Below are 13,911 nucleotides of genomic sequence, written 5' to 3'. Positions count from 1 at the left end.
GGGTGGGCACACAGCCTCCCCCCCGTGTCCTGTTTTTGCTGTCAGAGGGCTATCAAAACAAACTAAAAACAAAACAAAAGGAGAAATGTTTCCCCTTTTGGATTTGAGCATGCAAGAAGGACAGGAAAGGAGAAAGAGAAAGAAGAAAGAAAAAAGAAAAGAAAAAGGAAAGATGGGAAGAGAGCAAAGAAGGAAAAATAAGGAAAGAGGGAAAGGAAGAAGAAAGGAGAATGAAAGGAAAAAGAAGAAAAGAAAGGAAGGAGGAAGGAAGGTGGGAGGGAGGGAGATTATAAGGAAAGTGAGGGAAGATCTCAAGGAAGGCCTGCTTAGCATTTGGCCACCACAGGTGCCCCCAACATGACTCCCACGTCACACCCACCATGGCCACACCCTGGCCATGCCCCCCCAGCCCTCTGAGGTCAAATACAATTCTTATGTGGCCCTCCATGAAATTGATTTTTACCCATGCTCTAAAATATCACTATATACTCTGTGTGTGTGTGTACAGTATATGATATAAAATACAATTGATATTAAAGTATAGATTCTATCAGCATAGAGCTGTTCTATTTGTTGTTATTATAGCCAATCTCATTTTAACTATAGATGAGCCAGTTTTATTGGTTCCTAATAATCTATTATGGATGAGCAAAGGCTAAATGGACAGATACAGTATAGTTTTCATGAATAAATAATTATATGAAAAAATAGAAGAATATAAGGTAAAATAGATTCATACATTCCTTATTAGGCATACCTTGCTTAACAGATATATGGTTGCATGATATTCTCTGTATAAGGACCAACTAAATATTACAGCAAGTGTTATATTTGTATTTGTCAAATTTGTTGAAACCATGTTCAATTTCAAATTGTTGAAACTGGGGATGGGAGAATTATTGAAAATTACCATAAAACTTAAATACAAAAACAAGTCCATAATTGAAACATTGATATGATGCCAAATAATGCTAAGCCTTGGATTACATGTTCTGCTCCTCCTTGGGCAGCCATGCTGAATGTCTTTCAGAACATATATTGCAGAATCTCTGGTTTGTATTGGAGCTGAATTGTATTGGAGTGATCTGATCAATTATGACAGGAGTGTCAAACTCAAGGCTTGGGCCTCAGATCCGGACTGCGGGGTGCTAAGATCTGGCCCACGAGGTCTCCTTGGAAATAGTGAAAGACCGGCAGATGGTGCCTATGCCAGTACTGCCCTCCCGAGCTCCATTTTCGCTGGTAGAGGGTTACAGGAGGACATCGCAGCTGAAAACGGAGCTCGGGAGCCCATTTTCACTGGCAGAGTGCTCAGGCTGCCATAGGCACACACACACACGACCCAAGTAATGTCATGTTGGCCATGCCCACCCCAGCCACACCCATCCCAGCCCCTCAAGGTCAAACACAACCCTGATGCAACCCTCAATGAAATTGAGTTTGACACCCATGAATTATGATGTCCCTAAGAGATCACCGTTAAAAGCATGCCATTTTTAGTAAGATATTTTTTTCTTGTTCATAGATAGTTTACCAGTTTAATCTATCTGATGAAGTAGATTCTACTTCATGAAAGCATATGCTTCTTAAAAAGTTTTATTATGACTAATAATATATAAAATTCATGTTCACAACTCAAGAAGGTACAAATATTAATCATAGCTGCTCAGTTACAAATATGGATTCTGTGTTTATAAAGATCCTTTACACCCACCCACATACCCTTTCAGAAACAAAAATATTCTCGTTTCCATAAGTGTCACAAAGTTAAAACAGTGTAAATTATACCAAATAAAGTATGAGTTTATAGGATCATAAACAGCTATTATTCTAATACAAAATAAACATTTTACATGAAATTATACCATTATAGATTTGCTAGCTTTTATAAATGACATAAGGATCTGCATTAATTGTATTGTTCACAGTTAACTAATCTTTACTAGCACAAATGCAGGAAAGTAAAAGAAATTTACTATTTCCTACTACTACTTTACTGTTTTATGTTCCTATTTTATTCTTGTAGTCTGCAAGTCCATTTATGCTTGGTTAAGAGCAAGCCCCATTGAACACGACGATTCTCTTCATTTCAAACTTTTTGAGCGAAACATCATTTGTTTAGCATTCTGCATAAAGTACAATATTTACATTGAAAGATATATAAACTGTTCTTTATGACTATCGACTGACACAACCACAAAAATCATTACTCATGCTTTTGGGAAAGATTAACTATATTCACAAGTTGCTAACAATGCATCTCCTTATTTGATAGGTTATCTTGCATATTATGCAATATGTTTTTTAAAATATATATTTCCTATTTCTAGACTGACCACCTCCATCAGAGAGGGACACTAGCATAACTAATCACTTGCCTAATCCCATCATATCAACAGAGAAAAATTAATGTCACGATGTCAATAAACATCTTCAAAGCACTTCTTGTACTTACCTGGCAAGAACCTACAATCAGAGGCTGCAAGAATAGCTAAGCTTTGGGGGTTACATTCAACATGAAGCCAACCTTGTCTTCCTGTGAAACTTTGGATATTCCTTAGTTTGAATCAAAAACATCCATTGTTGTTGTTCTCTCTCTCTTGGAAATGACTTGCATGCCATATAGCCTGCCAAGGAGTATCTGAATTGGTACTTTTTGCATAGCAAGCTTAACATTAACATTAAACTTAGCAACTTAACACCTGCATCTGCCATGGATAGTAACTTAATCTCTTCTTATCAACCTAGAATGGGGTCCCCAACCCTAACCCAGGCCATGGCCTATTTGGAACCAAGCCATACAAAAGGTGGGACGGCATGCGTACATGCACGTGCAGCTCAACTTGTGCATGCAGCAGGCCAGCATACATGCATATGTGCACACAGATCAACTTGCGCAAGCTGAGCTGTGCATACATGTGCCAGCCCGCCACTCTCATAAGGTGAGCAGTGCACACTCGTGTGTGCCACTCCGCCACTCCACTCCCGTGATCTAGAATGCTATTGTCATACAGTACATATGGAGACAGCACCAGTAATACATAAAACTTTTTTTTAGTAAGCATTTTTTATTCATCCAAGCATATAGGTGCACACACCTGCCCACCCATCCACACAAAGCTGTAGTAGCATGCTTTAATAAATTCTAGGGAATGATTTATCACTTGCTTTTGCTGATTGGTCCTTGTCAACTTTACAGAAGCTTTAGCAGTTTAGCCTTAAGATTCAGTGAATTCTATTTAATCTTACTTATTTATTAAAAGCCACAATTTTCTTTTATTGTTATCCTTACTTTAACCCTAAGAAGGAAATATCATTGCTGCAAAGTATGCCTTCATTTTTAGCTAGTAAAAAATAAAGCTAGGCAATCAAAAAACAAACAAACAATGTGAACAATGTCTGGGTCAATATTTCTTCAAAACAGAAGCTACAAAAAAACCACAAAAAACAGTGTTTGTGTGTGTAGAAGATTGGAAAGTGAAGTAATTTGAAATGAAATTGAATGTTGTAGAGTTCAAATTATGGAGCTGGCATTAAAGAAGTTTTTCAAAAAACGATGCCAAATAAAATCAATTAAATATATTGATAGTCATCCAATGGATCAAGAAAAACCATGGGGAAGGAGAGTATTGATTTACTTTATACTTTTTGCAGGCATTATTTTAGACATATACATAAAAAGCCACAGACCACACAATAAACCAGGAAATTAACCAATATATTTGCAGTACTCTTATTCAGCAGAGTGCAGAAGGCAAGGAAATGTCTGTCAGACCCTCATCTAAAGTGTTAAAACTTGAAGTGCACACAGTCTACATTTCATAGGCAGCACCGTCTCTGTGAACTTGTAACCCTAAACTGTCAACAATGGCTTTGACAGAAATCAATGACTTTCCCTGTTGCTGTCAGTTGGATTTTCAATGAAGCAAAGCTGAGAGGTCTTATCTCCCACGTAGATCAGTACATGAGTTGTATCTGTGATGTGTTTGTCTGTCAAAATATAAGCACAACAAGCTATGCCGGCAGTGATAAAAAGCAGAATGTGGGTATGTGGAAAGACTATGACACAATTCACAGTCTAGAGCACAAAGCACCCATCATCAGTCCAAACAAACCTACCATGCTGCTCTCGGCGGCAATGGTCTCTGGCTGTGGTGTTATGTGTCATGCATATTCTTTTTTTTTTGGTACAAGTTTTTACTGATTTTTTAATTCCCCCCCCCTCCACACATACACAATTCATGAACAGAGTATTGACCATATCTTATCTTATACAATTCCAAATATTCAAATATATTTTTTTTACTTACAGTTTTTTCCAAAATATTCTTTTTTCATAGTTTTTATTCATTTCCTAACATTTCCTTGCTCATTTTATTAAATGACATCTTTTTTCGCCATCATTTTCCAATTTCTCCATTTTTATTCATATTCATTCCCTTTCATTCCTTTTTTTTTAACTATTTCAATTTTTATCCTTCAAATATTTTCGGGGTTGTCTTTCCTCCATTTCCTTTTCACAGCAATCTTTTCTTCTCCTTTCACTCTTTTCCCTCCCTCCTTTCTTCGTACCTACTTTCTTCTCCTCTCCTCTTCTACTCCTTCACTACTTCCCTTTCCTTTCTCCTCCTCCACCCTACTTCCTCCCTATCTAACCTCTCCTACTCTTATTTCCCTTCCCTTACCTCCTCTCCTCTTCCCTTTCTTCTTTCTCTCTCCCTCTTTCTCCCTTCCATCTCTCTCCTCCTTATTGTCTCTCTCCATTGCTGTATTTATTTTCAATATCTCTAGTGTCCAGACAGCCCCAATTCTCTCATTTATTATATATATTTTTCAAACCTCCTCTCCTATATTTTAAAAATTAGCATTGTCTTCATCTTATTCCATTTATATCATACAGTCAATTAGTATAACTTTCCACCTCTTATTTTCTTAACATTTCTATTCAAAATTCAATACTTATTATTTTCTTCCAACAGTGTACATCATTTACTAACATTTCAATTTTATTCCCTTTTACATCTTAATTTCAATCATCTTCATTTATAAACCATGCTATTCCAAATTTCCTCTGTTAGATTTTCCATTCTTTTATATGTTTAAAATTTGTTTCTTAATCATCAACTTTAATTTTTTCTCATTCCATGCATTGTCAAACATGCACACAAAAAAAGGAAGCAAGTCTATCATTACTTTAATTTCTTTTCTTTTATTCATTTTTCTCCTTCTTCTAACCATTTTCTTTCAGTCTCTTCCAGATCCCAACTCTTAATATTTTTTTTCTCTTTCTTCCCTTCTTTCATCTTCTTCTTTCTCCTTTTCTCACTTCCTCTTTTCCACTTTTCTCTGACTTTTACTCTTTTGATGTCCCCCCTCAATTTTTCTCTATTTCCTCCTCTTCTCTTTATTTTATCACTGCTAATCCCAGTGTAATCATCTGTTTTTTCACTGTTTTTTTCACTCTTTTAATTTTCCTTCTCAATCTTTTCTTTTTTGCTTCCCCCCACCTTTTTTTTAAGGTTTCTTTCCCTCTTTCCATTTTTATTTTTCACTATCAATCCCAATATGATCAAATATGATCATTTATATTATCCTCACTGATTTCTTTTTCAGCATTATATCTCATAAATTCCTCATCTTCTCTTTTTTTATTTTTAAGCCACAATTCTGCTTGTTTATTTCCATTAATAGACTCTCGGACCATCTGAAGCATTTCCCATAATTCCTCCCAATTCTCCATATTTTCAATACAAGGAGAAAAGCTTTTTAAATTTATTTATCTTAACTTGTATATAGTCTAAATTCAAGTTTATTACTTTAAATTAATCCAAATTCAAGTCCATATAATATCTCTTTTCTTCTTTTCTTTTTGTTTCTGGAAAAGTCCAATTCAAATATATTTTTAAGCTATTTCAATTTAAGTCGTTATCGGTTGCACTCCCCCCCCCTTTTTTTTACAATCTCACGACAGCTGTTAAAACAACGCCTCCTTCTGATTTTCCCACCCCATTCTGAATGATATGATACTGTTAAAACAATGCCTCCTCCTGATTTTCCCATCCCATTCTGAATGATATGATACTTTCTTTCCTCCAGCAGATGTCTCTTTCCAATTCACAAATGCTTCAGCAACAAAATGTCATTTGTTAATCCACAAAATTTATTATTTCCTGTCTTAATCCTTTTGTTAGTGGCCAATGTTTTCCTTCAATTTTCTGTCCCTTTTAGTATTTGATCTCTTCCAAAGCTAAATTTAAATTCAGATGGAAAGTCCTTTTTGGGGCTTTAATTACAAAGTTCAATTTTACTTTTATTTTTCTTCTATTTGTACTTCCACATGCCAATTTAGCTGCTGATTTCAAATTGAAGACTTTTTTTAAACTTTAATAAGTTTTCTTCTTACCTATAAGTTGGCAAATCACTTTTCCGGTAAGAATGCTCCATTCAATCGCCTCTCCTGCTCCGATCTCTTTGTGTGGCTGCCCCAGCTTGTGACAACTCTAATGGCTGTCTTCCCATGCTGCAGAGTTGAAGGCTAATATCAGCGCTTCAGGGAATTTGCCGCTTCCCTGTTCGTGCCGATCCGTGCCTTCCTTCTTCACTGTCTCTCCAAGACAGCTATGGTCCATAAAGGATCCCCAAATGGCTGGAATATCGGCATTCCTCCGGAGCCCCGGGGAATCGCCATCCTACAGCGATGTTGGCTACACCTCCTCTCGTGTGTCATGCATTCTGAAGTCACACATCAAAGCAATGTTACAGGGTGTGCAACTCCTTTTCAAGAGGAGAACTTGATGGGAGCCAGAGGTATTTTTCTAACTGTGCTGCTTTACCAAATCATAATAATGATATTCTCTGTTTGTTTGGGGAAATTGTGTTGACCAGGAATTTAATGAGGGAGCATATGTGCCAATGGTACTGTTGCCTCTGAAGGCCTTCAAGGTCATGGAAAGTTCCTCAGGAAACACCCAAAGTCCCTGAGATGATACCACATGTCCTTGGAGGACATGGTTGGTGGCTATTTTCTGTACTTCTTTACCTTATCTAGAGTGTGCCAGCTTGTCTGGGGTGGAGTGTGCCAGTGCTTCTGGGTGGAAAGGTCGACAATGGAGCAAACATATAAATATGTTTGCTATATACTTTCGAATTATGTCTAGTGTTGCCTCTTACTAAGCGGGCGGGGGGAGGACATCTTTATTCAGCTGAATAAACATGTAAAGCTTATTGAGGCAAATAACTGGACTGTGTCTTTCTTTACACCAAGCCATACCTGAAACAGGCAAAACAACTGTTTTAATTGCCTGTGAACCGCCCTGAGTCCTTAGGGAGATAGGGCGGTATATAAATCTGAAAAATAAATAAATAAATAAAAATAAACTGCACTCCTAATTTTTTCAAAAACATTTTTCCAGCTAAAACTAATCTAAATTCGTGATGGATTTTAATGTGTTCTTTTGGAATCTAAGAGAAGAACAGCACTTCTGTGAGACACTCTGTCTAATTTATTTAGAATGCTTAGTCTGAACAGAAGGGCACTGCAATTGTAATCCAAGCACATTTACTAAATAAATCCATATAGTTAAATACAATAAGGCTTACCTTTCAATACACTTACACAGACTTGTACTGGAAAAAGATATAATCTTCTTCTTCTCCTCCCCCAGAAAGTTTATGGCAAAATAATATCAATACTTGATGCAGTTATGTGTAATAAGATTATAACTACTGCTAGTAATGCTACCTTTGCACCATGATTACTTTTTATAAGCCAATGTAGTACAACTGAATAGAATATACAGTTACAGAATAGGTGTCCATAAGGAGTGCAATATGTATGTGACCATAAAAGGCAGAAGAGAAACAATTGATGGTAAATCATGTTAAAATATTCATATTCCATTCTTTCCTCTCTTGCCTAATATAAACTGAAAATATCCAAGATAGGCATCATATAAACAGGTATATATAACAAAGAAGATATAATTTGCTTATTTGGTGTGTTGTTGTCCACTCTGAACAACAGCCCCTTCAGGCTTTGAAACTGAGTTTTATAGCTCCAAAAAGTGACAAAATTACCACTGAATTTCAAGCCTGTGCTTTGTAATATGCAAAATGCCTGTATATTTTTAGCATCAATTGGCATCTTCACTATCATCAGTTTATATAACATGATATTTTCCAACAGACTGCAGTACCCAACGTGGCTTAAAACAATCTCAGAACAATAGTAATACAGCAGTACATCATCAAATGTAACAGAAAAAATCCTTTACAGTACATGCATAATTCATTTCATTTATCAGGAAAAATTAAATAAACACAGACAACATTCCAATGGGCCAGTTAAACCACCTATTAATATATTCAGCATAATGCTAAGATTAAACAACCCACTAAGAATTCATACTGTGTCTGACAAAAAAAAAAAAACTTTGCAAAAACTCAAACCCAAATTTAAACTAAGAAACATAGCAAGACCTAAATCAAATATCAGTAACAGAACAGTAATGCAAAGCCCTAGGCATATTTATCCAGATATATACCCCATAAATAAGAAATATTTTCGCTGCTCACTAAAAATGTATAAGGTAATGCTTGATGGTATAACGCTAGCCATAACCTCTATCTTGAACAGTCTTTCTTTACATTGATTCCTACACCTGGACACTTTTTCTTCAAATTCACATTTAATGTGTCCAAGAGCAGATATTTGAACCTTGCAGGAAACCTTTCCATCTCCTGCCACAAACATATCCCCAAATATTACCATGCATACAAAAATCTACAATGGTGGAATTGAACCTCCACAAACATGAAAATTTACCATACTTTTTGAAAGGTGTACAGTTTGCACCAAAGTAAGAAAAAGCCACCTCCAAAGCAACCACAACTGCAGGGAGGATTTTTTTTAAAAGGCAGGTATAATTATCCAAAACAAAGAAAGGCAAAACTACGGGATTAATACTTTGCTTTGCAATTTCATGAGGATATTAAAATGTCACCCTCTGTTCAAATACTGGCTGGTATTTTTGATGAGATGCCAACTCATGGGGAGTAACCACACCTGTTAAGGCAGCATTAGCTTGTTTCCTACCATCAAGAATGCACTAACATTCGCCCAATCATGTGCCTCCATAAATAGCACATAGCAAAACAAGAGAGCACTTCTCTTGTTAAAGATCAAGAAAGGGAAAGGATGCAATGGTTCTCTGGCAAAAATATATATATACAGTATTTCCAATCCCATTGAGAAACTCATTAAATGAAAGCAAGGCAATTCTAATTGCAAAAATTAATATTATTAACCAGAAGCAAACATACAAAAGAAAGACTTGTGTGCATTCTCAGGCAACACTCCTTGCTACTTTAATATTATTTTATTGGCAGAAAGTTTAAGGAAACCCTATCAGTCAACCCTATGATTGCTAAAAGGGTCAAGTCCTGTATAAATGGGATACTGATATTCATTCACAAAGAGGACTGTCGGATTGCTATTGGAAACGGTGCTGCAAGGAACTGCTTCTGAAGAATGTACAAATATTTGTAGAAGTCAGATCTTGCATCTTTTGTCTTCTCTCTCTCTCTGTGTGTCTCTCTGTCTCTCTCTCTCACCACACACACACACACACACACACATTTATCTCTTACAGACTTTTCAATAAGTGATAAGAAGCAATGTCATCATTTTGAAATGACTGCTGAGAGCAACAATGAAGAAAAACAAAAAGTGCTTCAGTTATCTGAGAATCACATGCTTCAATGAGCACTAACTCTACTGATGTGCTATACATGTTCCAGCACTGTGTTTTGGGAAGGGCATTATAGCGGCAACTTAAATCTTTTAGCCTCAAGGGGCTTGACTGTGAGATAAGACAACATATAAATTTAATAAATAATTAATAATTAAGAAACACCAATTTACCCTTCATGAATATACTAGAAATAAAAGTAGCAATTTTTTTCCCCTCACCAGCATTTAACAGACTATGACATCTTGTCTGTTTCATGGACACTCACAGGCAGACAGATATTTTTTTTAAAGGAGCAGGAAGAAAGAGAGAGGCAGGATCAAGAAAGAGTCCCACAACAGAGACATGGCAATCAAGAATAGCAGCACATTTCCTTTTTAGTATTACAAACCTTTTGATTGCTCTAATTACACCTAAAGGAAAACAAGGCCATTTTGCTGCTTGCAAGCATCTGAATAATTAACAGCAGTGGAAGGATAGAAAGAAGGACAGGAAAGCTACAACAGCCTAACAAAGCCAAGCTTCAGGCAGATTATTTTACTGTTATGTCTTGTCATCATTCTCCCATTTATTGCTTGCCTTTCGGGCAGGATTGGAAATGGATACTGAGTATTTTGGCTCGGTTTACAAGGCTACCAAGCAGAGGCCATGGTTTTTCTTTTTTCTTTTCCTTTTAGATTACGGTTGTATTCATCAAAGGCAATTTATTCAATTCATTTATAACAAACTGCACAATTTAGGGGTTGAGGGGATGGTATGTTATTACTTATCACTGATCTGGAAGCTCTCTTGTCCACCCAAATATACAAAATTGCCATTTGTATATCTGAAGCCACCAGGCTTCAAAATTCTATTAAAAGTGTATTTAAATGGCCCTTCAGATTTCTTAAAGCTTGTGTAAAAAGATAGCTAATGGTAGAGTTCTTGGTGGTCTCTGAACTTGGTTGTTTGCTTGTGGATATTTCATTGCCTGACTAGATAACATCATCAGTGCTAGTGAGCTATTAGTAAGTACCATAATTAGCTAATAACTAGTACTATCCTGCAAATTAGATCTATATGCCAAGCCCATTTTGAAGACAGCATTAATAAGGATGAGTAAGTAGAAACAAACAAAACACTGCACGACTGGGCTAGTATAAATCAACCTGATACACATACAAACCAGCAAGCTGTCATTTTGGAAATATTAACAGAAACCTATCATTATGCAACAGCATACTCCATTTAATACTCTTGTGAAGTGATTTCAAATATCAAAATGAAATTTCAAAATTTCAAATATAAAAAAGGAAGGGGCTGAAAGCCCTGAAGGCCAGAGCCAAATACAATAATAAGTCCAGTAATGCTGACTGAAGAGGCATTGGGCCTGAGAAGAATAAATGAGAAAAAATACCCACCAAGTCCAAAATTCCTAAAAATTCTTAAGTCTGAAGCCCAAAACTCCACATCTGCATTCATTGCAGCTCCAGGCTCATCTCAAAACCACCATACTCAGTCACAGGTTGCTCATTCCACCAAGGCAATGTATTAACCCAGGCAGTGTGGCTGACCTGAGCTCATGCAGTGTGGTAAATCTCAGGACAAAAGGCGTTCCCTTTAGGCTCAGTTCTTTAACAAAAAGGTGGAATCTGATAGTTTGTCAATCTGGAAATGCTCACAGAACGTAAAATTCTCAATGGACACTGAGTTTTTGAAAAGATCTACCTTCAAACTCCCTTGTTTTCTGGAATCAGAGGGTATTTGACCTGTGTTCTTTTTACTTATCCATGGCTCCTGCTTCACAAGAATAAGCTGCAAAATCTTAGGATCTCTACTGTCTCCAGATGTACAATAAGGATATGGGATAGAACATTTGCAGCATTCTCAAGACACACTCATCCCTTCCTAAATAGTAGCCCAGCTGCACTACCTACATTTCATCCTACACAATTGATAAAATAGAATCAAAATAAAACAAAGGGAAGCTTCATGCTTTTTGGACAACCCACTATTTCTTGTTAGCTTCTGTTTCAATGCACAACATGCCAAGTGCAAATCTTGCACTATTTTTTATAAAACCAAGTTTAGTATAATGTGGAAAGGAGACAAATTTTCCCTTGCAATTTTTTTTCTCATGGTATTACTGCATCAGAGAGAAGTCAACATAGAAACTAGTCCTTTCTGGATTGGCCCTACCATGTTGCATAGATAGATTGTAGGTCAATCCTGGCTTTTGTTTTACAGGAAAAAGGTTCCTAAACTGTTGAGCCAGTAATCAGGTTTTGCCAGAAGTAACACCTAATGGTTTTATATTGATAATGAAATTTTGAGATATGCAATTGCTGCATTAGAGAGCAGTAGTGTGAAAAATATATGAATGTCAAGTTAATCACAATTCCAGGGAGAAACCACAGCTTGTAAGAAATTTTAATTATGCTTCCATCCATTTTTATTGAACCATTATAGGAAGAATGGGGGTAGAAGAATGTATCCTGATGCAAATGTACAGACAGAAACATGAGATAGAGCTTTCATTTTCTTCTACCTCTGGGCTGTGGCAGTGGGAACATGGTGTTCCTTGCTGTTCTCAGCAATGAAAACCTTTCCTTGTAATTAATCAAGGGATCCAAATCTATTTTTCCCCCTTTTACTCTCAAGTTCAGCTAATAGACCCATGACATTAAATAACTGGTGGCTAAATAAAGTAATTTTCAAATTATGGATGTTTAGCAAAAAAAAAACAACCCCGACCCTGTTCAATAATAAGTGAATTTGAAAGAAAATTCATATGCCTAGTTATTTATTTATTTCACTTCTGGAAATAAATAAACTTTGTGGAATAAAAATCTACATTTGTTGCATGTGCCATGAGGGATTAGCTATGGGGAGTTGATGTAAACAGCCAGGGGTTTTCTTATTCTTCTGCAGAGCCTACTGTGTAATACCTTGAGAGTAGAAGAACCCCCCCTCAAAAAACCAGAGGCTCAAATGCCCACATCTGTAAGGAAAAAGGTTAAAAAAAGAATAAAGAGGGTGGCTTGTGACCTTGTGATTCAAACCCCATGGGTCAAGCATGTGGTATGTGCAAAAAAAAAAAAAAAAGTATGGGGATTCAATTGTGCTGTCACAACATTATTAATTTGACCTCACCCACTGCGGTTGTCCCTGCTAAATGCAGTCTCATATTGGCTTCAGAAGTTAAGATGTCTCTCGCCACTATCTGCTCAGAAAATTTCAAACAAAGCCATCTTTTTTTTTAATCCTAATTACTTTGAAAAAGCACACCAGAAACTATGTAACCTGAAAGTGCCGTGAAAAATGAGCAGGAAAATTCTTTAAGCAGAGCAGAAAGCTTTTTACATATTATTATCCTTCACCACCCCCTTCACTCTGGTACCTTTATGAAAGCACAGACGCAGGATGCTGCCTGTTACAAGATTATTTGCCCATCTGTTCCAGCATTGTTCTTTTCTGACTGGGGACAATTCAGAGAGAACTCACTGCTAGCTGATCTTTTAAAGTGAAGACACGAAGGACCTCCTGTATGTACAGCATGCATTCTGCAGCTGGCTATGGTGTCTATATATACATAAAGGAACACAAGTGAATTTTAAAGCAATTACAAAGTAGTCTATACAGTTCAGGGAATCTAACATTTTATACCTGTGCATGATTTAATTTGGTTTAACCAATTTGGTTTAACATAGCCAATGAACCACGTGTCACTGGTGGTACAGTGGTTAGAATGCAGTACTGCAGGCTACTTCTGCTGGCTGCCAGTTGCCTGCAATTTGGCAGTTTGATTCCACCAGCTTAAGGTTGATTCACCCTTCCATCCTTCCAAGCAGTGGTGGGTTGCTACCGGTTCTCCTCGGTTCGGGAGAGCTGGTAGCGGAGATGTTGAACTGACAGCAAACCAGTTCACTCCAACCGTTGTCTGGGCCCTCCCACTCATTCCTGCGCTATATCTACCTTTATTCCACTGTTTTTAGCCCATCTGAAAGGCACGGCAGAGTGGATTGCAATGCCTCAGCTGTTCAGCCACTCAATGTGCTTGCACGTAGCGAACCAGTGGTAACACCGGTTAGAATCCACCACTGCTTCCGAGGGAGGTAAAATGAGGACTCAGAATGTTGGGGGCAATATGCTGACTCTGTAAACCACTTAGAGAGGGCTGTTA

At 37.0% G+C, this 13,911-nt stretch overlaps 1 protein-coding gene across 1 annotated transcript in view; it reads right to left on the bottom strand.

Annotated features, from left to right (window-relative positions):
- NRXN3 (neurexin 3) overlaps positions 1-13,911 on the bottom strand; it is a 1,004,058-nt gene that overhangs the window by 705,585 nt on the left and 284,562 nt on the right. The gene's annotated exons all lie outside the window — the stretch shown is intronic.

The sequence above is a fragment of the Ahaetulla prasina genome, chromosome 1 (genome assembly GCF_028640845.1).
Source record: "Ahaetulla prasina isolate Xishuangbanna chromosome 1, ASM2864084v1, whole genome shotgun sequence".
Taxonomy (NCBI): domain Eukaryota; kingdom Metazoa; phylum Chordata; class Lepidosauria; order Squamata; family Colubridae; genus Ahaetulla; species Ahaetulla prasina.
This window is presented reverse-complemented; position numbering and strand designations above follow the sequence as displayed.